Source organism: Phalangium opilio, unplaced genomic scaffold (genome assembly GCF_054372755.1).
Source record: "Phalangium opilio isolate 3A_F unplaced genomic scaffold, DU_Popi_V2 ptg000056l_1, whole genome shotgun sequence".
Taxonomy (NCBI): Eukaryota; Metazoa; Arthropoda; class Arachnida; order Opiliones; family Phalangiidae; genus Phalangium; species Phalangium opilio.
Window position 1 is genome coordinate 3,251,581 of NW_028324175.1, and position 23,044 is coordinate 3,274,624.

The following is a 23,044-nucleotide window of genomic DNA, read 5'->3' on the forward strand; positions in this document are numbered from 1 at the left end:
GGCTCGAACCACCACCCTATTGGTTAAAAGCTGAACGCGCTAACCATTCAGCCACGGAAGCTCAGAAATTAAATGGTTGTCACGTATTGTGGAAAAGTTTTGACTTTTTACGCTACATCTGAGACCCCACAACACCTCTCCCGGTTGGGCTCGAACCACCAACCTTTCGGTTAACAGCCGAACGCGCTAACCATTGCGCCATGGAAGCCCAAAAATTAAATGTTCGTCAGGTATTGTGGAAAAACCTTGACTTTTTACGTCACTTCTGAGACCTCACAACACCGTTCCCGGATGGGCTCGAACCACCAACCTATTGGTTAACAGCCGAACGCGCTAACCATTGAGCCACGGAAGCTCAGAAATTAAATGGTCGTCACGTATTGTGGAAAAACTTTGGCTTTCTACGTTACATTTGAGATCCCACAACACCGCTCCCGGGTGGGCTCGAACCACCAACCTATTGGTTAACAGCCGAACGCGTTAACCATTGCGCCACGGAAGCCCAAAAATTAAATGGTCGTCAGGTATTGTGGAAAAACTTTGGCTTTCTACGTTACGTTTGAGATCCCACAACGCCGCTCCCGGATGGGCTCGAACCACCACCCTATTGGTTAAAAGCTGAACGCGCTAACCATTCAGCCACGGAAGCTCAGAAATTAAATGGTTGTCACGTATTGTGGAAAAACTTTGGCTTTCTACGTTACATTTGAGATCCCACAACACCGCTCCCGGGTGGGCTCGAACCACCAACCTATTTGTTAACAGCCGAACGCGTTAACCATTGCGCCACGGAAGCCCAAAAATTAAATGGTCGTCAGGTATTGTGGAAAAACTTTGGCTTTCTACGTTACGTTTGAGATCCCACAACGCCGCTCCCGGGTGGGCTCGAACCACTAACCTATTTGTTAACTGCTGAACGCGCTAACCATTGCACCACGGAAGCCCAAAAATTAAATGCTCGTCAGGTATTGTGGAAAAACCTTGACTTTTTACGTCACATCTGAGACCTCACAACACCGCTCCCGGATGGGCTCGAACCACCAACCTATTTTTTAACAGCCGAAAGCGCTAACCATTGAGCCACGGAAGCTCAGAAATTAAATGGTTGTCACGTATTGTGGAAAAGTTTTGACTTTTTACGCTACATCTGAGACCCCACAACACCTCTTCCGGGTGGGCTCGAACCTTCAACCTTTCGATTAACAGCTGAACGCGCTAATCATTGCGCCACGGAAGCCCAAAAATTAAATGGTCGTCATTTATTGTGGAAAAACTTTGGCTTTCTACGTTACATTTGAGATCACACAACACCGCTCCCGGATTTGCTCGAACCACCAACCTATTGGTTAACAGCCGAACGCGCTAACCATTGAGCCACGGAAGCCCAAAAATTAAATGGTCGTCAGGTATTGTGGAAAAACTTTGGCTTTCTACGTCACATCTGAGACCTCACAACACCGCTCCCGGATGAGCTCGAACCACCAACCTATTGGTTAACAGCCGAACGCGCTAGCCATTGAGCCACGGAAGCTCAGAAATTAAATGATTGTCACGTATTGTGGATAAGTTTTGACTTTTTACGCTACATATGAGACCCCACTACACCTCTCCCGGGTGGGCTCGAACCTTCAACCTTTCGATTAACAGCTGAACGCGCTAATCATTGCGCCACGGAAGCCCAAAAATTAAATGTTCGTCAGGTATTGTGAAAAACTCTGACATTTTACGTTACATCTGAGACCTCACAACACCGCATCCCGGATGGGCTCGAACCACAAACCTATTGGTTAACAGCCGAACGCGCTAATCATTGAGCCACGGAAGCCCAGAAATTAAATGGTCGTCATTTATTGTGCAAAAACTTTGGCTTTCTACGTTACATTTCAGATCCCACAACACCGCTCCCGGGTGGGCTCGAACCACCAACCTATTGGTTAACAGCCGAACGCGCTAACCATTGAGCCACGGAAGCTCAGAAATTAAATGGTTGTCAGGTATTGTGGAAAACCTTGACTTTTTACGTCACATCTGAGACCTCACAACACCGCTCCCGGATGGGCTCGAACCACCAACCTATTGGTTAACAGCCGAACGCGCTAACCATTGCGCCACGGAAGCCCAAAAGTTAAATGCTCGCCAGGTATTGTGGAAAAACTCTGACATTTTATGTTACATTTGAGACGTCACAACACCGCTCCCGGGAGAGCTCAAACCACCAGTCTTTTGAATAGCAGCTGAACGCGCTAACCATTGCGCCACGGAAGCCCAAAAGTTAAATGCTCGTCAGGTATTATGTAAAAACCTTGACTTTTTACGTCACATCTGAGACCTCACAACACCGCTCCCGGATGGGGTCGAACCACCAACCTATTGGTTAACAGCCGAACGCGCTAACCATTGCGCCACGGAAGCCCAAAAATTAAATGGTCGTCATTTATTGTGCAAAAACTTTGGCTTTCTACGTTACATTTCAGATCCCACAACACCGCTCCCGGGTGGGCTCGAACCACCAACCTATTGGTTAACAGCCGAACGCGCTAACCATTGAGCCACGGAAGCTCAGAAATTAAATGGTTGTCAGGTATTGTGGAAAACCTTGACTTTTTACGTCACATCTGAGACCTCACAACACCGCTCCCGGATGGGCTCGAACCACCAACCTATTGGTTAACAGCCGAACGCGCTAACCATTGCGCCACGGAAGCCCAAAAGTTAAATGCTCGTCAGGTATTGTGGAAAAACTCTGACATTTTATGTTACATTTGAGACGTCACAACACCGCTCCCGGGAGAGCTCAAACCACCAGTCTTTTGAATAGCAGCTGAACGCGCTAACCATTGCGCCACGGAAGCCCAAAAGTTAAATGCTCGTCAGGTATTATGTAAAAACCTTGACTTTTTACGTCACATCTGAGACCTCACAACACCGCTCCCGGATGGGGTCGAACCACCAACCTATTGGTTAACAGCCGAACGCGCTAACCATTGCGCCACGGAAGCCCAAAAATTAAATGGTCGTCATTTATTGTGCAAAAACTTTGGCTTTCTACGTTACATTTCAGATCCCACAACACCGCTCCCGGGTGGGCTCGAACCACCAACCTATTGGTTAACAGCCGAACGCGCTAACCATTGAGCCACGGAAGCTCAGAAATTAAATGGTTGTCAGGTATTGTGGAAAACCTTGACTTTTTACGTCACATCTGAGACCTCACAACACCGCTCCCGGATGGGCTCGAACCACCAACCTATTGCTTAACAGCCGAACGCGCTAACCATTGCGCCACGGAAGCCCAAAACCTAAATGCTCGTCAGGTATTGTGCAAAAAACTTGACTTTATACGTCACATCTGAGACCTCACAACACCGCTCCCGGATGGGCTCGAACCACCAACCTATTGGTTAACAGCCGAACGCGCTAACCATTGCGCCACGGAAGCCCAAAAGTTAAATGCTCGTCAGGTATTGTGTAAAAACCTTGACTTTTTACGTCACATCTGAGACCTCACAACACCGCTCCCGGATGGGCTCGAACCACCAACCTATTGGTTAACAGCCGAACGCGCTAACCATTGAGCCACGGAAGCTCAGAAATTAAATGGTTGTCAGGTGTTGTGGAAAAACTTTGGCTTTCTACGTTACATTTGAGACCCCACAACACCTCTCCCGGGTGGGCTCGAACCACCAACCTTTCGATTAACAGCTGAACGCGCTAACCATTGCGCCACGGAATCCCAAAAATTAAATGCTCGTCAGGTATTGTGTAAAAACCTTGACTTTTTACGTCACATCTGAGACCTCACAACACCGCTCCCGGATGGGCTCGAACCACCAACCTATTGGTTAACAGCCGAACGCGCTAACCATTGCGCCACGGAAGCCCAAAAGTTAAATACTCGTCAGGTATTGTGTAAAAACCTTGACTTCTTACGTCACATCTGAGACCTCACAACACCGCTCCCGGATGGGCTCGAACCACCAACCTATTGGGTAACAGCCGAACGCGCTAACCATTGCGCCAAGGAAGCCCAAAAGTTTAATGCTCGTCAGGTATTGTGTAAAAACCTTGACTTTTTACGTCACATCTGAGACCTCACAACACCGCTCCCGGATGGGCTCGAACCACCAACCTATTGGTTAACAGCCGAACGCGCTAAACATTGCGCCACGGAAGCCCAAAAGTTAAATGCTCCTCAGGTATTGTGTAAAAACCTTGATTTTTTACGTCAAATCTGAGACCTCACAACACCGCTCCCGGATGGGGTCGAACCACCAACCTATTGGTTAGCAGCCGAACGCGCTAACCATTGCGCCACGGAAGCCCAAAAATTAAATGGTCGTCATTTATTGTGCAAAAACTTTGGCTTTCTACGTTACATTTGAGATCACACAACACCGCTCCCGGATGGGCTCGAACCACCAACCTATTGGTTAACAGCCGAACGCGCTAACCATTGAGCCACGGAAGCTCAAAAATTAAATGGTCGTCAGGTATTGTGTAAAAACCTTGACTTTTTACGTCGCATCTGAGACCTCACAACACCGCTCCCGGATGGGCTCGAACCACCAACCTATTGGTTAACAGCCGAACGCGCTAACCATTGCGCCACGGAAGCCCAAAAGTTAAATACTCGTCAGGTATTGTGTAAAAACCTTGACTTCTTACGTCACATCTGAGACCTCACAACACCGCTCCCGGATGGGCTCGAACCACCAACCTATTGGGTAACAGCCGAACGCGCTAACCATTGCGCCAAGGAAGCCCAAAAGTTTAATGCTCGTCAGGTATTGTGTAAAAACCTTGACTTTTTACGTCACATCTGAGACCTCACAACACCGCTCCCGGATGGGCTCGAACCACCAACCTATTGGTTAACAGCCGAACGCGCTAAACATTGCGCCACGGAAGCCCAAAAGTTGAATGCTCCTCAGGTATTGTGTAAAAACCTTGATTTTTTACGTCAAATCTGAGACCTCACAACACCGCTCCCGGATGGGGTCGAACCACCAACCTATTGGTTAGCAGCCGAACGCGCTAACCATTGCGCCACGGAAGCCCAAAAATTAAATGGTCGTCATTTATTGTGCAAAAACTTTGGCTTTCTACGTTACATTTGAGATCACACAACACCGCTCCCGGATGGGCTCGAACCACCAACCTATTGGTTAACAGCCGAACGCGCTAACCATTGAGCCACGGAAGCCCAAAAATTAAATGGTCGTCAGGTATTGTGGAAAAACTTTGGCTTTCCACGTCACATCTGAGACCTCACAACACCGCTCCCGGATGAGCTCGAACCACCAACCTATTGGTTAACAGCCGAACGCGCTAACCATTGAGCCACGGAAGCTCAGAAATTAAATGATTGTCACGTATTGTGGATAAGTTTTGACTTTTTACGCTACATATGAGACCCCACAACACCTCTCCCGGGTGGGCTCGAACCTTCAACCTTTCGATTAACAGCTGAACGCGCTAATCATTGCGCCACGGAAGCCCAAAAATTAAATGTTCGTCAGGTATTGTGAAAAACTCAGACATTTTACGTTACATCTGAGACCTCACAACACCGCATCCCGGATGGGCTCGAACCACAAACCTATTGGTTAACAGCCGAACGCGCTAATCATTGAGCCACGGAAGCCCAGAAATTAAATGGTTGTCACGTATTGTGGAAAAGTTTTGACTTTTTACGCTACATCTGAGACCCCACAACACCTCTCCCGGGTGGGCTCGTACCACCAACCTCTCGATTAACAGCTGAACGCGCTAACCATTGCGCCACGGAAGCCCAAAAATTCAATGTTCGACAGGTATTGTGGAAAAACTCTGACATTTTATGTTACATTTGAGATGTCACAACACCGCTCCCGGGAGAGCTCAAACCACCAGTCTTTTGAATAGCAGCTGAACGCGCTAACCATTGCGCCACGGAAGCCCAAAAATTAAATGGTCGTCAGGTATTGTGGAAAAACTTTGGCTTTCTACGTTACATTTGAGATCACACAACACCGCTCCCGGGTGGGCTCGAACCACCAACCTATTGGTTAACAGCCGAGCGCGCTAACCATTGCGCCACGGAAGCCCAAAAGTTAAATGCTCGTCAGGTATTATGTAAAAACCTTGACTTTTTACGTCACATCTGAGACCTCACAACACCGCTCCCGGATGGGGTCGAACCACCAACCTATTGGTTAACAGCCGAACGCGCTAACCATTGCGCCACGGAAGCCCAAAAATTAAATGGTCGTCATTTATTGTGCAAAAACTTTGGCTTTCTACGTTACATTTCAGATCCCACAACACCGCTCCCGGGTGGGCTCGAATCACCAACCTATTGGTTAACAGCCGAACGCGCTAACCATTGAGCCACGGAAGCTCAGAAATTAAATGGTTGTCAGGTATTGTGGAAAACCTTGACTTTTAACGTCACATCTGAGACCTCACAACACCGCTCCCGGATGGGCTCGAACCACCAACCTATTGCTTAACAGCCGAACGCGCTAACCATTGCGCCACGGAATCCCAAAAATTAAATGCTCGTCAGGTATTGTGTAAAAACCTTCACTTTTTACGTCACATCTGAGACCTCACAACACCGCTCCCGGATGGGCTCGAACCACCAACCTATTGGGTAACAGCCGAACGCGCTAACCATTGCGCCAAGGAAGCCCAAAAGTTTAATGCTCGTCAGGTATTGTGTAAAAACCTTGACTTTTTACGTCACATCTGAGACCTCACAACACCGCTCCCGGATGGGCTCGAACCACCAACCTATTGGTTAACAGCCGAACGCGCTAAACATTGCGCCACGGAAGCCCAAAAGTTAAATGCTCGTCAGGTATTGTGTAAAAACCTTGACTTTTTACGTCACATCTGAGACCTCACAACACCGCTCCCGGATGGGCTCGAACCACCAACCTATTGGTTAACAGCCGAACGCGCTAAACATTGCGCCACGGAAGCCCAAATGTTAAATGCTCGTCAGGTATTGTGTAAAAACCTTGACTTTTTACGTCACATCTGAGACCTCATAACACCGCTCCCGGATGGGCTCGAACCACCAACCTATTGGTTAACAGCCGAACGCGCTAACCATTGCGCCACGGAAGCCCAAAAGTTAAATGCTCGTCAGGTATTGTGTAAAAACCTTGATTTTTTACGTCAAATCTGAGACCTCACAACACCGCTCCCGGATGGGGTCGAACCACCAACCTATTGGTTAGCAGCCGAACGCGCTAACCATTGCGCCACGGAAGCCCAAAAATTAAATGGTCGTCATTTATTGTGCAAAAACTTTGGCTTTCTACGTTACATTTGAGATCACACAACACCGCTCCCGGATGGGCTCGAACCACCAACCTATTGGTTAACAGCCGAACGCGCTAACCATTGAGCCACGGAAGCCCAAAAATTAAATGGTCGTCAGGTATTGTGTAAAAACCTTGACTTTATACGTCACATCTGAGACCTCACAACACCGCTCCCGGATGGGCTCGAACCACCAACCTATTGGTTAACAGCCGAACGCGCTAAACATTGCGCCACGGAAGCCCAAAAGTTGAATGCTCCTCAGGTATTGTGTAAAAACCTTGATTTTTTACGTCAAATCTGAGACCTCACAACACCGCTCCCGGATGGGGTCGAACCACCAACCTATTGGTTAGCAGCCGAACGCGCTAACCATTGCGCCACGGAAGCCCAAAAATTAAATGGTCGTCATTTATTGTGCAAAAACTTTGGCTTTCTACGTTACATTTGAGATCACACAACACCCCTCCCGGATGGGCTCGAACCACCAACCTATTGGTTAACAGCCGAACGCGCTAACCATTGAGCCACGGAAGCCCAAAAATTAAATGGTCGTCAGGTATTGTGGAAAAACTTTGGCTTTCCACGTCACATCTGAGACCTCACAACACCGCTCCCGGATGAGCTCGAACCACCAACCTATTGGTTAACAGCCGAACGCGCTAACCATTGAGCCACGGAAGCTCAGAAATTAAATGATTGTCACGTATTGTGGATAAGTTTTGACTTTTTACGCTACATATGAGACCCCACAACACCTCTCCCGGGTGGGCTCGAACCTTCAACCTTTCGATTAACAGCTGAACGCGCTAATCATTGCGCCACGGAAGCCCAAAAATTAAATGTTCGTCAGGTATTGTGAAAAACTCAGACATTTTACGTTACATCTGAGACCTCACAACACCGCATCCCGGATGGGCTCGAACCACAAACCTATTGGTTAACAGCCGAACGCGCTAATCATTGAGCCACGGAAGCCCAGAAATTAAATGGTTGTCACGTATTGTGGAAAAGTTTTGACTTTTTACGCTACATCTGAGACCCCACAACACCTCTCCCGGGTGGGCTCGTGCCACCAACCTCTCGATTAACAGCTGAACGCGCTAACCATTGCGCCACGGAAGCCCAAAAATTCAATGTTCGACAGGTATTGTGGAAAAACTCTGACATTTTATGTTACATTTGAGATGTCACAACACCGCTCCCGGGAGAGCTCAAACCACCAGTCTTTTGAATAGCAGCTGAACGCGCTAACCATTGCGCCACGGAAGCCCAAAAATTAAATGGTCGTCAGGTATTGTGGAAAAACTTTGGCTTTCTACGTTACATTTGAGATCACACAACACCGCTCCCGGGTGGGCTCGAACCACCAACCTATTGGTTAACAGCCGAGCGCGCTAACCATTGCGCCACGGAAGCCCAAAAGTTAAATGCTCGTCAGGTATTATGTAAAAACCTTGACTTTTTACGTCACATCTGAGACCTCACAACACCGCTCCCGGATGGGGTCGAACCACCAACCTATTGGTTAACAGCCGAACGCGCTAACCATTGCGCCACGGAAGCCCAAAAATTAAATGGTCGTCATTTATTGTGCAAAAACTTTGGCTTTCTACGTTACATTTCAGATCCCACAACACCGCTCCCGGGTGGGCTCGAATCACCAACCTATTGGTTAACAGCCGAACGCGCTAACCATTGAGCCACGGAAGCTCAGAAATTAAATGGTTGTCAGGTATTGTGGAAAACCTTGACTTTTAACGTCACATCTGAGACCTCACAACACCGCTCCCGGATGGGCTCGAACCACCAACCTATTGCTTAACAGCCGAACGCGCTAACCATTGCGCCACGGAATCCCAAAAATTAAATGCTCGTCAGGTATTGTGTAAAAACCTTCACTTTTTACGTCACATCTGAGACCTCACAACACCGCTCCCGGATGGGCTCGAACCACCAACCTATTGGGTAACAGCCGAACGCGCTAACCATTGCGCCAAGGAAGCCCAAAAGTTTAATGCTCGTCAGGTATTGTGTAAAAACCTTGACTTTTTACGTCACATCTGAGACCTCACAACACCGCTCCCGGATGGGCTCGAACCACCAACCTATTGGTTAACAGCCGAACGCGCTAAACATTGCGCCACGGAAGCCCAAAAGTTAAATGCTCGTCAGGTATTGTGTAAAAACCTTGACTTTTTACGTCACATCTGAGACCTCACAACACCGCTCCCGGATGGGCTCGAACCACCAACCTATTGGTTAACAGCCGAACGCGCTAAACATTGCGCCACGGAAGCCCAAATGTTAAATGCTCGTCAGGTATTGTGTAAAAACCTTGACTTTTTACGTCACATCTGAGACCTCATAACACCGCTCCCGGATGGGCTCGAACCACCAACCTATTGGTTAACAGCCGAACGCGCTAACCATTGCGCCACGGAAGCCCAAAAGTTAAATGCTCGTCAGGTATTGTGTAAAAACCTTGATTTTTTACGTCAAATCTGAGACCTCACAACACCGCTCCCGGATGGGGTCGAACCACCAACCTATTGGTTAGCAGCCGAACGCGCTAACCATTGCGCCACGGAAGCCCAAAAATTAAATGGTCGTCATTTATTGTGCAAAAACTTTGGCTTTCTACGTTACATTTGAGATCACACAACACCGCTCCCGGATGGGCTCGAACCACCAACCTATTGGTTAACAGCCGAACGCGCTAACCATTGAGCCACGGAAGCCCAAAAATTAAATGGTCGTCAGGTATTGTGTAAAAACCTTGACTTTATACGTCACATCTGAGACCTCACAACACCGCTCCCGGATGGGCTCGAACCACCAACCTATTGGTTAACAGCCGAACGCGCTAACCATTGAGCCACGGAAGCTCAGAAATTAAATGGTTGTCAGGTGTTGTGGAAAAACTTTGGCTTTCTACGTTACATTTGAGACCCCACAACACCTCTCCCGGGTGGGCTCGAACCACCAACCTTTCGATTAACAGCTGAACGCGCTAACCATTGCGCCACGGAATCCCAAAAATTAAATGCTCGTCAGGTATTGTGTAAAAACCTTGACTTTTTACGTCACATCTGAGACCTCACAACACCGCTCCCGGATGGGCTCGAACCACCAACCTATTGGTTAACAGCCGAACGCGCTAACCATTGCGCCACGGAAGCCCAAAAGTTAAATACTCGTCAGGTATTGTGTAAAAACCTTGACTTCTTACGTCACATCTGAGACCTCACAACACCGCTCCCGGATGGGCTCGAACCACCAACCTATTGGGTAACAGCCGAACGCGCTAACCATTGCGCCAAGGAAGCCCAAATGTTTAATGCTCGTCAGGTATTGTGTAAAAACCTTGACTTTTTACGTCACATCTGAGACCTCACAACACCGCTCCCGGATGGGCTCGAACCACCAACCTATTGGTTAACAGCCGAACGCGCTAAACATTGCGCCACGGAAGCCCAAAAGTTAAATGCTCGTCAGGTATTGTGTAAAAACCTTGACTTTTTACGTCACATCTGAGACCTCACAACACCGCTCCCGGATGGGCTCGAACCACCAACCTATTGGTTAACAGCCGAACGCGCTAAACATTGCGCCACGGAAGCCCAAATGTTAAATGCTCGTCAGGTATTGTGTAAAAACCTTGACTTTTTACGTCACATCTGAGACCTCATAACACCGCTCCCGGATGGGCTCGAACCACCAACCTATTGGTTAACAGCCGAACGCGCTAACCATTGCGCCACGGAAGCCCAAAAGTTAAATGCTCGTCAGGTATTGTGTAAAAACCTTGATTTTTTACGTCAAATCTGAGACCTCACAACACCGCTCCCGGATGGGGTCGAACCACCAACCTATTGGTTAGCAGCCGAACGCGCTAACCATTGCGCCACGGAAGCCCAAAAATTAAATGGTCGTCATTTATTGTGCAAAAACTTTGGCTTTCTACGTTACATTTGAGATCACACAACACCGCTCCCGGATGGGCTCGAACCACCAACCTATTGGTTAACAGCCGAACGCGCTAACCATTGAGCCACGGAAGCCCAAAAATTAAATGGTCGTCAGGTATTGTGTAAAAACCTTGACTTTATACGTCACATCTGAGACCTCACAACACCGCTCCCGGATGGGCTCGAACCACCAACCTATTGGTTAACAGCCGAACGCGCTAACCATTGCGCCACGGAAGCCCAAAAGTTAAATGCTCGTCAGGTATTGTGTAAAAACCTTGACTTTTTACGTCACATCTGAGACCTCACAACACCGCTCCCGGATGGGCTCGAACCACCAACCTATTGGTTAACAGCCGAACGCGCTAACCATTGAGCCACGGAAGCTCAGAAATTAAATGGTTGTCAGGTGTTGTGGAAAAACTTTGGCTTTCTACGTTACATTTGAGACCCCACAACACCTCTCCCGGGTGGGCTCGAACCACCAACCTTTCGATTAACAGCTGAACGCGCTAACCATTGCGCCACGGAATCCCAAAAATTAAATGCTCGTCAGGTATTGTGTAAAAACCTTGACTTTTTACGTCACATCTGAGACCTCACAACACCGCTCCCGGATGGGCTCGAACCACCAACCTATTGGTTAACAGCCGAACGCGCTAACCATTGCGCCACGGAAGCCCAAAAGTTAAATACTCGTCAGGTATTGTGTAAAAACCTTGACTTCTTACGTCACATCTGAGACCTCACAACACCGCTCCCGGATGGGCTCGAACCACCAACCTATTGGGTAACAGCCGAACGCGCTAACCATTGCGCCAAGGAAGCCCAAAAGTTTAATGCTCGTCAGGTATTGTGTAAAAACCTTGATTTTTTACGTCAAATCTGAGACCTCACAACACCGCTCCCGGATGGGGTCGAACCACCAACCTATTGGTTAGCAGCCGAACGCGCTAACCATTGCGCCACGGAAGCCCAAAAATTAAATGGTCGTCATTTATTGTGCAAAAACTTTGGCTTTCTACGTTACATTTGAGATCACACAACACCGCTCCCGGATGGGCTCGAACCACCAACCTATTGGTTAACAGCCGAACGCGCTAACCATTGAGCCACGGAAGCCCAAAAATTAAATGGTCGTCAGGTATTGTGGAAAAACTTTGGCTTTCTACGTCACATCTGAGACCTCACAACACCGCTCCCGGATGAGCTCGAACCACCAACCTATTGGTTAACAGCCGAACGCGCTAACCATTGAGCCACGGAAGCTCAGAAATTAAATGATTGTCACGTATTGCGGAAAAGTTTTGACTTTTTACGCTACATATGAGACCCCACAACACCTCTCCCGGGTGGGCTCGAACCTTCAACCTTTCGATTAACAGCTGAACGCGCTAATCATTGCGCCACGGAAGCCCAAAAATTAAATGTTCGTCAGGTATCGTGAAAAACTCAGACATTTTACGTTACATCTGAGACCTCACAACACCGCATCCCGGATGGGCTCGCACCACAAACCTATTGGTTAACAGCCGAACGCGCTAATCATTGAGCCACGGAAGCCCAGAAATTAAATGTTTGTCACGTATTGTGGAAAAGTTTTGACTTTTTACGCTACATCTGAGACCCCACAACACCTCTCCCGGGTGGGCTCGTACCACCAACCTCTCGATAAACAGCTGAACGCGCTAACCATTGCGCCACGGAAGCCCAAAAATTCAATGTTCGACAGGTATTGTGGAAAAATTCTGACATTTTATGTTACATTTGAGACGTCACAACACCGCTCCCGGGAGAGCTCAAACCACCAGTCTTTTGAATAGCAGCTGAACGCGCTAACCATTGCGCCACGGAAGCCCAAAAATTAAATGGTCGTCAGGTACTGTGGAAAAACTTTGGCTTTCTACGTTACATTTGAGATCACACAACACCGTTCCCGGGTGGGCTCGAACCACCAACCTATTGGTTAACAGCCGAGCGCGCTAACCATTGCGCCACGGAAGCCCAAAAGTTAAATGCTCGTCAGGTATTATGTAAAAACCTTGACTTTTTACGTCACATCTGAGACCTCACAACACCGCTCCCGGATGGGGTCGAACCACCAACCTATTGGTTAACAGCCGAACGTGCTAACCATTGCGCCACGGAAGCCCAAAAATTAAATGGTCGTCAGGTATTGTGGAAAAATTTTGGCTTTCTACGTTACATTTGAGATCACACAACACCGCTCCCGGGTGGGCTCGAACCACCAACCTATTGGTTAACAGCCGAACGCGCTAACCATTGCGCCAAGGAAGCCCAAAATTTAAATGCTCGTCAGGTATTGTGTAAAAACCTTGACTTTTTACGTCACATCTGAGACCTCACAACACCGCTCCCGGATGGGCTCGAACCACCAACCTATTGCTTAACAGCCGAACGCGCTAACCATTGCGCCACGGAAGCCCAAAAATTAAATGGTCGTCAGGTATTGTGGAAAAACTTTGGCTTTCTACGTTACATTTAAGATCACACAACACCGCTCCCGGGTGGGCTCGAACCACCATCCTATTGGTTAACAGCCGAGCGCGCTAACCATTGCGCCACGGAAGCCCAAAAGTTAAATGCTCGTCAGGTATTATGTAAAAACCTTGACTTTTTACGTCACATCTGAGACCTCACAACACCGCTCCCGGATGGGGTCGAACCACCAACCTATTGGTTAACAGCCGAACGCGCTAACCATTGCGCCACGGAAGCCCAAAAATTAAAGGGTCGTCATTTATTGTGCAAAAACTTTGGCTTTCTACGTTACATTTCAGATCCCACAACACCGCTCCCGGGAGGGCTCGAACCACCAACCTATTGGTTAACAGCCGAACGCGCTAACCATTGAGCCACGGAAGCTCAGAAATTAAATGGTTGTCAGGTATTGTGGAAAACCTTGACTTTTAACGTCACATCTGAGACCTCACAACACCGCTCCCGGATGGGCTCGAACCACCAACCTATTGGTTAACAGCCGAACGTGCTAACCATTGCGCCACGGAAGCCCAAAAATTAAATGGTCGTCAGGTATTGTGGAAAAATTTTGGCTTTCTACGTTACATTTGAGATCACACAACTCCGCTCCCGGGTGGGCTCGAACCACCAACCTATTGGTTAACAGCCGAACGCGCTAACCATTGCGCCAAGGAAGCCCAAAATTTAAATGCTCGTCAGGTATTGTGTAAAAACCTTGACTTTTTACGTCACATCTGAGACCTCACAACACCGCTCCCGGATGGGCTCGAACCACCAACCTATTGGTTAACAGCCGAACGCGCTAACCATTGCGCCACGGAAGCCCAAAAGTTAAACACTCGTCAGGTATTGTGTAAAAACCTTGACTTCTTACGTCACATCTGAGACCTCACAACACCGCTCGTTGTGACGAAAATTTAATTTTTGGGCTTCAGTGGCGCAATGGTTAGCGCGTTCGGCTATTAACCAATAGGTTGGTGGTTCGAGCCCATTCGGGAGAAGTGTTGTGACGTCTCAGATGTAACGTAAAATGTCGGAGTTTTTCCACAATACCTGACGAACATTTAATTTTTGGGCTTCAGTGGCGCAATGGTCAGCGCGTTCAGCTGTTAACCGAAAGGTTGGTGGTTCGAGCCCAAATGAGAGAGGTTTTGTGGGGTCTCAGATGTAGCGTGAAAATTCGTAACTTTTCAACAATACCTGACAACCATTTAATTTTTGGGTGTCCGTGGCGCAATGGCTAGCGCGTTCGGCTGTTAACCGAAAGGTTGGTGGTTCGAGCCCATCCGGGAGCGGTATTGTGACGTCTCAGATGTTACGTAAAATGTCAGAGTTTTTCCACAATACCTGACGAACATTTAATTTTTGGGCTTCCGTGGCGCAGTAATTAGCGCGTCCAGCTCTTAATCGAAAGGTTGGTGGTTCGAGCCCACCCGGAAGAGGTGTTGTGGGGTCTCAGATGTAGCGTTAAAAGTCAAAACTTTTCCACAATACGTGACAACCATTTAATTTCTGATCTTCCGTGGCTCAATGGTTAGCGCGTTCGGCTGTTAACCAATAGGTTGGTGGTTCGAGCCCACCCGGGAGCGGTGTTTTTGGATCTCAAATGTAACGTAAATAGCCAAAGTTTTTCCACAATACCTGACGACCATTTAATTTTTGGGCCTCAGTGGCGAATGGTTAGCGCGTTCGGCTGTTAACCGAAAGGTTGGTGGTTCGAGCCCATCCGGGAGCGGTGTTGTGAGGTCTCAGATGGTAAGTAAAAAGTCAAGGTTTTACCTCAATACCTGACGAAAATTTAATTTTTGGGCTACAGTGGCGCAATGGTCAGCGCGTTCAGCTGTTAACCGAAAGGTTGGTGGTTCGAGCCCTCCCGGGAGCGGTGTTGTGACGTCTCAGATGTAACGTAAAATTTCAGAGTTTTTCCAAAACACCTGACGAACATTTAACTTTTGGGCTTCCGTGGCGCAATGGTTAGCGCGTTCAGCTGTTAATCGAAAGGTTGGTGGTTCGAGCCCGCCCGGAAGAGGTATTGTGTGGTCTCAGATGTAGCGTAAAAAGTCAAAACTTTTCCACAATACGTGACAACCATTTAATTTCTGAGCTTCCGTGGCTCAATGGTTAGCGCGTTCGGCTGTTAATCGAAAGGTTGGTGGTTCGAGCCCATCCGGGAGCGGTATTGTGAGGTCTCAGATGTAGCGTGAAAAGTCAAACTTTTTCCATAATACGTGATAACCATTTATTTTCTGAGCTTCCGTGGCTCAATGGTTAGCGCGTTCGGCTGTTAACCAATAGGTTGGTGGTTCGAGCCCACCCGGGAGCGGTGTTTTGGGATCTCAAATGTAACGTAAATAGCCAAAGTTTTTCCACAATACCTGACGACTATTTAATTTTTGGGCCTCAGTGGCGCAATGGTTAGCGCGTTCAGCTGTTAACCGAAAGGTTGGTGGTTCGAGCCCAAACGAGAGAGGATTTGTGGGGTCTCAGAAGTAGCGTGAAAAGTAACTTTTCAACAATACCTGACAACCATTTAATTATTGGGCGTCCGTGGCGCAATGGTTAGCGCGTTCGGCTGTTAACCAATAGGTTGGTGGTTCGAGCCCATCCGGGAGCGGTGTTGTGTGATCTCAAATGTAACGTAGAAAGCCAAAGTTTTTCCACAATACCTGACGACCATTTAATTTTTGGGCTTCCGTGGCGCAATGGTTAGCGCGTTCGGCTGTTAACCGAAAGGTTGGTGGTTCGAGCCCATCCGGGAGCGGTGTTGTGAGGCCTCAGATGTGAAGTAAAAAGTCAAAGTTTTACCTCAATACCTGACGAAAATTTAATTTTTGGGCTTCAGTGGCGCAATGGTTAGCGCGTTCGGCTATTAACCAATAGGTTGGTGGTTCGAGCCCATCCGGGAGAAGTGTTGTGACGTCTCAGATGTAACGTAAAATGTCAGAGTTTTTCCACAATACCTGACGAACATTTAATTTTTGGGCTTCAACGGCGCGATGGTCAGCGCGTTCAGCTGTTAACCGAAAGGTTGGTGGTTCGAGCCCAAACGAGAGAGGTTTTGTGGGGTCTCAGATGTAGCGTGAAAAGTCGTAACTTTTCAACAATACCTGACAACCATTTAATTTCTGAGCTTCCGTGGCTCAATGGTTAGCGCGTTCGGCTGTTAACCAGTAGGTTGGTGGTTCTAGCCCATCCGGGAGCGGTGTTGTGATGTCTCAGATGTAACGTAAAATGTCAGAGTTTTTCCACAATACCTGACGAACATTTAATTTTTGGGCATCCGTGGCGCAATGGTTAGCGCGTTCAGCTGTTAATCTAAAGGTTGGTGGTTCGAGCCCACCCGGGAGAGGTGTTGTGAGGTCTCAGATGTAGCGTGAAAAGTCAAACTTTTTCCATAATACGTGATAACCATTTATTTTCTGATCTTTCGTGGCTCAATGGTTAGCGCGTTCGGCTGTTAACCAATAGCTTGGTGGTTCGAGCCCACCCGGGAGCGGTGTTTTTGGATCTCAAATGTAACGTAAATAGCCAAAGTTTTTCCGCAATACCTGACGACCATTTTTTTTTGGGCGTCCGTGGCGCAATGGTTAGCGCGTTCGGCTGTTAACCGAAAGGTTGGTGGTTCGAGCCCATCCGGGAGCGGTGTTGTGAGGTCTCAGATGTGAAGTAAAAAGTCAAGGTTTTACCTCAATACCTGACGAAAATTTAATTTTTGGGCTACAGTGGCGCAATGGTCAGCGCGTTCAGCTGTTAACCGAAAGGTTGGTGGTTCGAGCCCTCCCGGGAGCGGTGTTGTGACGTCTCAGATGTAACGTAAAATGTCAGAGTTTTTCCAAAACACCTGACGAACATTTAACTTTTGGGCTTCCGTGGCGCAATGGTTAGCGCGTTCAGCTCTTAATCGAAAGGTTGGTGGTTCGAGCCCGCCCGGAAGAGGTATTGTGTGGTCTCAGATGTAGCGTAAAAAGTCAAAACTTTTCCACAATACGTGACAACCATTTAATTTCTCAGGTTCCGTGGCTCAATGGTTAGCTTGTTCGGCTGTTAATCGAAAGGTTGGTGGTTCGAGCCCATCCGGGAGCGGTGTTGTGAGGTCTCAGATGTAGCGTGAAAAGTCAAACTTTTTCCATAATACGTGATAACCATTTATTTTCTGAGCTTCCGTGGCTCAATGGTTAGCGCGTTCGGCTGTTAACCAATAGGTTGGTGGTTCGAGCCCACCCGGGAGCGGTGTTTTGGGATCTCAAATGTAACGTAAATAGCCAAAGTTTTTCCACAATACCTGACGACCATTTAATTTTTGGGCCTCAGTGGCGCAATGGTTAGCGCGTTCAGCTGTTAACCAATAGGTTGGTGGTTCGAGCCCATCCGGGAGCGGTGTTGTGAGGTCTCAGATGTGACGTTAAAAGTCAAGGTTTTCCACAATACCTGACAACCATTTAATTTCTGAGCTTCCGTGGCTCAATGGTTAGCGCGTTCGGCTGTTAACCAATAGGTTGGTGGTTCGAGCCCTCCCGGGAGCGGTGTTGTGTGATCTCAAATGTAACGTAGAAAGCCAAAGTTTTTCCACAATACCTGACGACCATTTAATTTTTGGGCTTCCGTGGCGCAATGGTTAGCGCGTTCGGCTGTTAACCGAAAGGTTGGTAGTTCGAGCCCATCCGGGAGCGGTGTTGTGAGGCCTCAGATGTGAAGTAAAAAGTCAAAGTTTTACCTCAATACCTGACGAAAATTTAATTTTTGGGCTTCAGTGGCGCAATGGTTAGCGCGTTCGGCTATTAACCAATAGGTTGGTGGTTCGAGCCCATCCGGGAGAAGTGTTGTGACGTCTCTGATGTAACGTAAAATGTCAGAGTTTTTCCACAATACCTGACGAACATTTAATTTTTGGGCTTCAACGGCGCGATGGTCAGCGCGTTCAGCTGTTAACCGAAAGGTTGGTGGTTCGAGCCCAAACGAGAGAGGTTTTGTGGGGTCTCAGATGTAGCGTGAAAAGTCGTAACTTTTCAACAATACCTGACAACCATTTAATTTCTGATCTTCCGTGGCTCAATGGTTAGCGCGTTCGGCTGTTAACCAGTAGGTTGGTGGTTCTAGCCCATCCGGGAGCGGTGTTGTGATGTCTCAGATGTAACGTAAAATGTCAGAGTTTTTCCACAATACCTGACGAACATTTAATTTTTGGGCTTCCGTGGCGCAATGGTTAGCGCGTTCAGCTGTTAATCTAAAGGTTGGTGGTTCGAGCCCACCCGGGAGAGGTGTTGTGAGGTCTCAGATGTAGCGTGAAAAGTCAAACTTTTTCCATAATACGTGATAACCATTTATTTTCTGATCTTTCGTGGCTCAATGGTTAGCGCGTTCGGCTGTTAACCAATAGCTTGGTGGTTCGAGCCAACCCGGGAGCGGTGTTTTTGGATCTCAAATGTAACGTAAATAGCCAAAGTTTTTCCGCAATACCTGACGACCATTTTTTTTTGGGCGTCCGTGGCGCAATGGTTAGCGCGTTCGGCTGTTAACCGAAAGGTTGGTGGTTCGAGCCCATCCGGGAGCGGTGTTGTGAGGCCTCAGATGTGAAGTAAAAAGTCAAAGTTTTACCTCAATACCTGACGAAAATTTAATTTTTCTGCTTCCGTGGCTCAATGGTTATTGCGTTCGGCTGTTAACCAGTAGGTTGGTGGTTCTAGCCCATCCGGGAGCGGTGTTGTGATGTCTCAGATGTAACGTAAAATGTCAGAGTTTTTCCACAATACCTGACGAACATTTAATTTTTGGGCTTCCGTGGCGCAATGGTTAGCGCGTTCAGCTGTTAATCGAAAGGTTGGTGGTTCGAGCCCACCCGGGAGAGGTGTTGTGAGGTCTCAGATGTAGCGTGAAAAGTCAAACTTTTTCCATAATACGTGATAACCATTTATTTTCTGATCTTCCGAGGCTCAATGGTTAGCGCGTTCGGCTGTTAACCAATAGGTTGGTGGTTCGAGCCCACCCGGGAGCGGTGTTTTTGGATCTGAAATGTAACGTAAATAGCCAAAGGTTTTCCACAATACCTGACGACCATTTAATTTTTGGACCTCAGTGGCGAATGGTTAGCGCGTTCGGCTGTTAACCGAAAGGTTGGTGGTTCGAGCCCATCCGGGAGCGGTGTTGTGAGGTCTCAGATGTGAAGTAAAAAGTCAAGGTTTTACCTCAATACCTGACGAAAATTTAATTTTTGGGCTACAGTGGCGCAATGGTCAGCGCGTTCGGCTGTTAACCAGTAGGTTGGTGGTTCTAGCCCATCCGGGAGCGGTGTTGTGATGTCTCAGATGTAACGTAAAATGTCAGAGTTTTTCCAAAACACCTGACGAACATTTAACTTTTGGGCTTCCGTGGCGCAATGGTTAGCGCGTTCAGCTCTTAATCGAAAGGTTGGTGGTTCGAGCCCGCCCGGAAGAGGTATTGTGTGGTCTCAGATGTAGCGTAAAAAGTCAAAACTTTTCCACAATACGTGACAACCATTTAATTTCTCAGCTTCCGTGGCTCAATGGTTAGCTTGTTCGGCTGTTAATCGAAAGGTTGGTGGTTCGAGCCCATCCGGGAGCGGTGTTGTGAGGTCTCAGATGTAGCGTGAAAAGTCAAACTTTTTCCATAATACGTGATAACCATTTATTTTCTGAGCTTCCGTGGCTCAATGGTTAGCGCGTTCGGCTGTTAACCAATAGGTTGGTGGTTCGAGCCCACCCGGGAGCGGTGTTTTGGGATCTCAAATGTAACGTAAATAGCCAAAGTTTTTCCACAATACCTGACGACCATTTAATTTTTGGGCCTCAGTGGCGCAATAGTTAGCGCGTTCAGCTGTTAACCGAAAGGATGGTGGTTCGAGCCCACCCGGGAGAGGTGTTGTGGGGTCTCAAATGTAACGTAGAAAGCCAAAGTCTTTCCACAATACCTGACAACCGTTTAATTTCTGAGCTTCCGTGGCTCAATGGTTAGCGCGTTCATCTGTTAAGCAATAGGTTGGTGGTTCGAGCCCAAACGAGAGAGGATTTGTGGGGTCTCAGAAGTAGCGTGAAAAGTCGTAACTTTTCAACAATACCTGACAACCATTTAATTATTGGGCGTCCGTGGCGCAATGGTTAGCGCGTTCGGCTGTTAACCAATAGGTTGGTGGTTCGAGCCCATCCGGGAGCGGTGTTGTGAGGTCTTAGATGTGACGTAAAAAGTGAAGGTTTTACACAATATCTGACGAGCATCTAATTTTTGGGCTTCCGTGGCGCAATGGTTAGCGCGTTCAGCTGTTAATCGAAAGGTTGGTGGTTCGAGGCCACCCGGGAGAGGTGTTGTGGGGTCTCAAATGTAACGTAGAAAGCCAAAGTTTTTCCACAATACCTGACAACCGTTTAATTTCTGAGCTTCCGTGGCTTAATGGTTAGCGCGTTCAGCTGTTAACAAATAGGTTGGTGGTTCGAGCCCACCCGGGAGCGGTGTTGTGTGATCTCAAAAGTAACGTTGAAAGCCAAAGTTTTTCCACAATATCTGACGACCATTTAATTTCTGGGCTTCCGTGGCGCAATGGTTAGCGCGTTCGGCTGTTAACCGAAAGGTTGGTGGTTCGAGCCCACCCGGGAGCGGTGTTTTGGGATCTCAAATGTAACGTAAATAGCCAAAGTTTTTCCACAATACCTGACGACCGTTTAATTTTTGGGCCTCAGTGGCGCAATAGTTAGCGCGTTCAGCTGTTAACCGAAAGGATGGTGGTTCGAGCCCACCCGGGAGAGGTGTTGTGGGGTCTCAAATGTAACGTAGAAAGCCAAAGTCTTTCCACAATACCTGACAACCGTTTAATTTCTGAGCTTCCGTGGCTCAATGGTTAGCGCGTTCAGCTGTTAAGCAATAGGTTGGTGGTTCGAGCCCAAACGAGAGAGGATTTGTGGGGTCTCAGAAGTAGCGTGAAAAGTCGTAACTTTTCAACAATACCTGACAACCATTTAATTATTGGGCGTCCGTGGCGCAATGGTTAGCGCGTTCGGCTGTTAACCAATAGGTTGGTGGTTCGAGCCCATCCGGGAGCGGTGTTGTGAGGTCTTAGATGTGACGTAAAAAGTGAAGGTTTTACACAATATCTGACGAGCATCTAATTTTTGGGCTTCCGTGGCGCAATGGTTAGCGCGTTCAGCTGTTAATCGAAAGGTTGGTGGTTCGAGGCCACCCGGGAGAGGTGTTGTGGGGTCTCAAATGTAACGTAGAAAGCCAAAGTTTTTCCACAATACCTGACAACCGTTTAATTTCTGAGCTTCCGTGGCTTAATGGTTAGCGCGTTCAGCTGTTAACAAATAGGTTGGTGGTTCGAGCCCACCCGGGAGCGGTGTTGTGTGATCTCAAAAGTAACGTTGAAAGCCAAAGTTTTTCCACAATACCTGACGACCATTTAATTTCTGGGCTTCCGTGGCGCAATGGTTAGCGCGTTCGGCTGTTAACCGAAAGGTTGGTGGTTCGAGCCCATCCGGGAGCGGTGTTGTGAGGCCTCAGATGTGAAGTAAAAAGTCAAAGTTTTACCTCAATACCTGACGAAAATTTAATTTTTGGGCATCAGTGGCGCAATGGTTAGCGCGTTCGGCAATTAACCAATAGGTTGGTGGTTCGAGCCCATCCGGGAGAAGTGTTGTGACGTCTCAGATGTAACGTAAAATGTCAGAGTTTTTCTACAATACCTGACGAACATTTAATTTTTGGGCTTCCTTGGCGCAATGGTTAGCGCGTTCAGCTGTTAATCGAAAGGTTGGTGGTTCGAGCCCACCCGGAAGAGGTGATGTGGGGTCTCAGATGTAGCGTAAAAAGTCAAAACTTTTCCACAATACGTGACAACCATTTAATTTCTGAGCTTCAGTGGCGCAATGGTCAGCGCGTTCAGCTGTTAACCGAAAGGTTGGTGGTTCGAGCCCTCCCGGGAGCGGTGTTGTGACGTCTCAGATGTAACGTAAAATGTCAGAGTTTTTCCACAATACCTGACGAGCATTTAATTTTTGGGCTTCCGTGGCGCAATGGTTAGCGCGTTCAGCTGTTAATCGAAAGGTTGGTGGTTCAAGCCCTCCCGGGAGCGGTGTTGTGACGTCTCAGATGTAACGTAAAATGTCAGAGTTTTTCCACAATACCTGACGAGCATTTAATTTTTGGGCTTCCGTGGCGCAATGGTTAGCGCGTTCAGCTGTTAATCGAAAGGTTGGTGGTTCAAGCCCACCCGGGAGAGGTGTTGTGAGGTCTCAGATGTAGCGTGAAAAGTCAAA

General features: G+C 47.9%; 9 non-coding genes across 9 annotated transcripts; 2 read left to right on the forward strand and 7 right to left on the reverse strand.

Annotated features, from left to right (window-relative positions):
• Nucleotides 1–4,248: 4,248 nt before the first annotated feature.
• On the reverse strand, nt 4,249–4,321 carry TRNAS-GCU (transfer RNA serine (anticodon GCU)). Its single transcript has one exon. It is a non-coding gene; the product is annotated as a tRNA-Ser (tRNA).
• Nucleotides 4,322–4,983: 662 nt separating this feature from the next.
• TRNAS-GCU (transfer RNA serine (anticodon GCU)) lies at nt 4,984–5,056 on the reverse strand. The gene has a single exon. It is a non-coding gene; the product is annotated as a tRNA-Ser (tRNA).
• Nucleotides 5,057–7,187: 2,131 nt separating this feature from the next.
• Nucleotides 7,188–7,260, reverse strand: TRNAS-GCU (transfer RNA serine (anticodon GCU)). The gene has a single exon. It is a non-coding gene; the product is annotated as a tRNA-Ser (tRNA).
• Nucleotides 7,261–7,628: 368 nt separating this feature from the next.
• TRNAS-GCU (transfer RNA serine (anticodon GCU)) lies at nt 7,629–7,701 on the reverse strand. The gene has a single exon. It is a non-coding gene; the product is annotated as a tRNA-Ser (tRNA).
• A 2,131-nt stretch (nt 7,702–9,832) lies between these two features.
• TRNAS-GCU (transfer RNA serine (anticodon GCU)) lies at nt 9,833–9,905 on the reverse strand. Its single transcript has one exon. It is a non-coding gene; the product is annotated as a tRNA-Ser (tRNA).
• A 1,250-nt stretch (nt 9,906–11,155) lies between these two features.
• TRNAS-GCU (transfer RNA serine (anticodon GCU)) lies at nt 11,156–11,228 on the reverse strand. The gene has a single exon. It is a non-coding gene; the product is annotated as a tRNA-Ser (tRNA).
• A 956-nt stretch (nt 11,229–12,184) lies between these two features.
• On the reverse strand, nt 12,185–12,257 carry TRNAS-GCU (transfer RNA serine (anticodon GCU)). Its single transcript has one exon. It is a non-coding gene; the product is annotated as a tRNA-Ser (tRNA).
• A 5,390-nt stretch (nt 12,258–17,647) lies between these two features.
• TRNAK-CUU (transfer RNA lysine (anticodon CUU)) lies at nt 17,648–17,720 on the forward strand. Its single transcript has one exon. It is a non-coding gene; the product is annotated as a tRNA-Lys (tRNA).
• A 2,423-nt stretch (nt 17,721–20,143) lies between these two features.
• TRNAK-CUU (transfer RNA lysine (anticodon CUU)) lies at nt 20,144–20,216 on the forward strand. Its single transcript has one exon. It is a non-coding gene; the product is annotated as a tRNA-Lys (tRNA).
• Nucleotides 20,217–23,044: the final 2,828 nt, after the last annotated feature.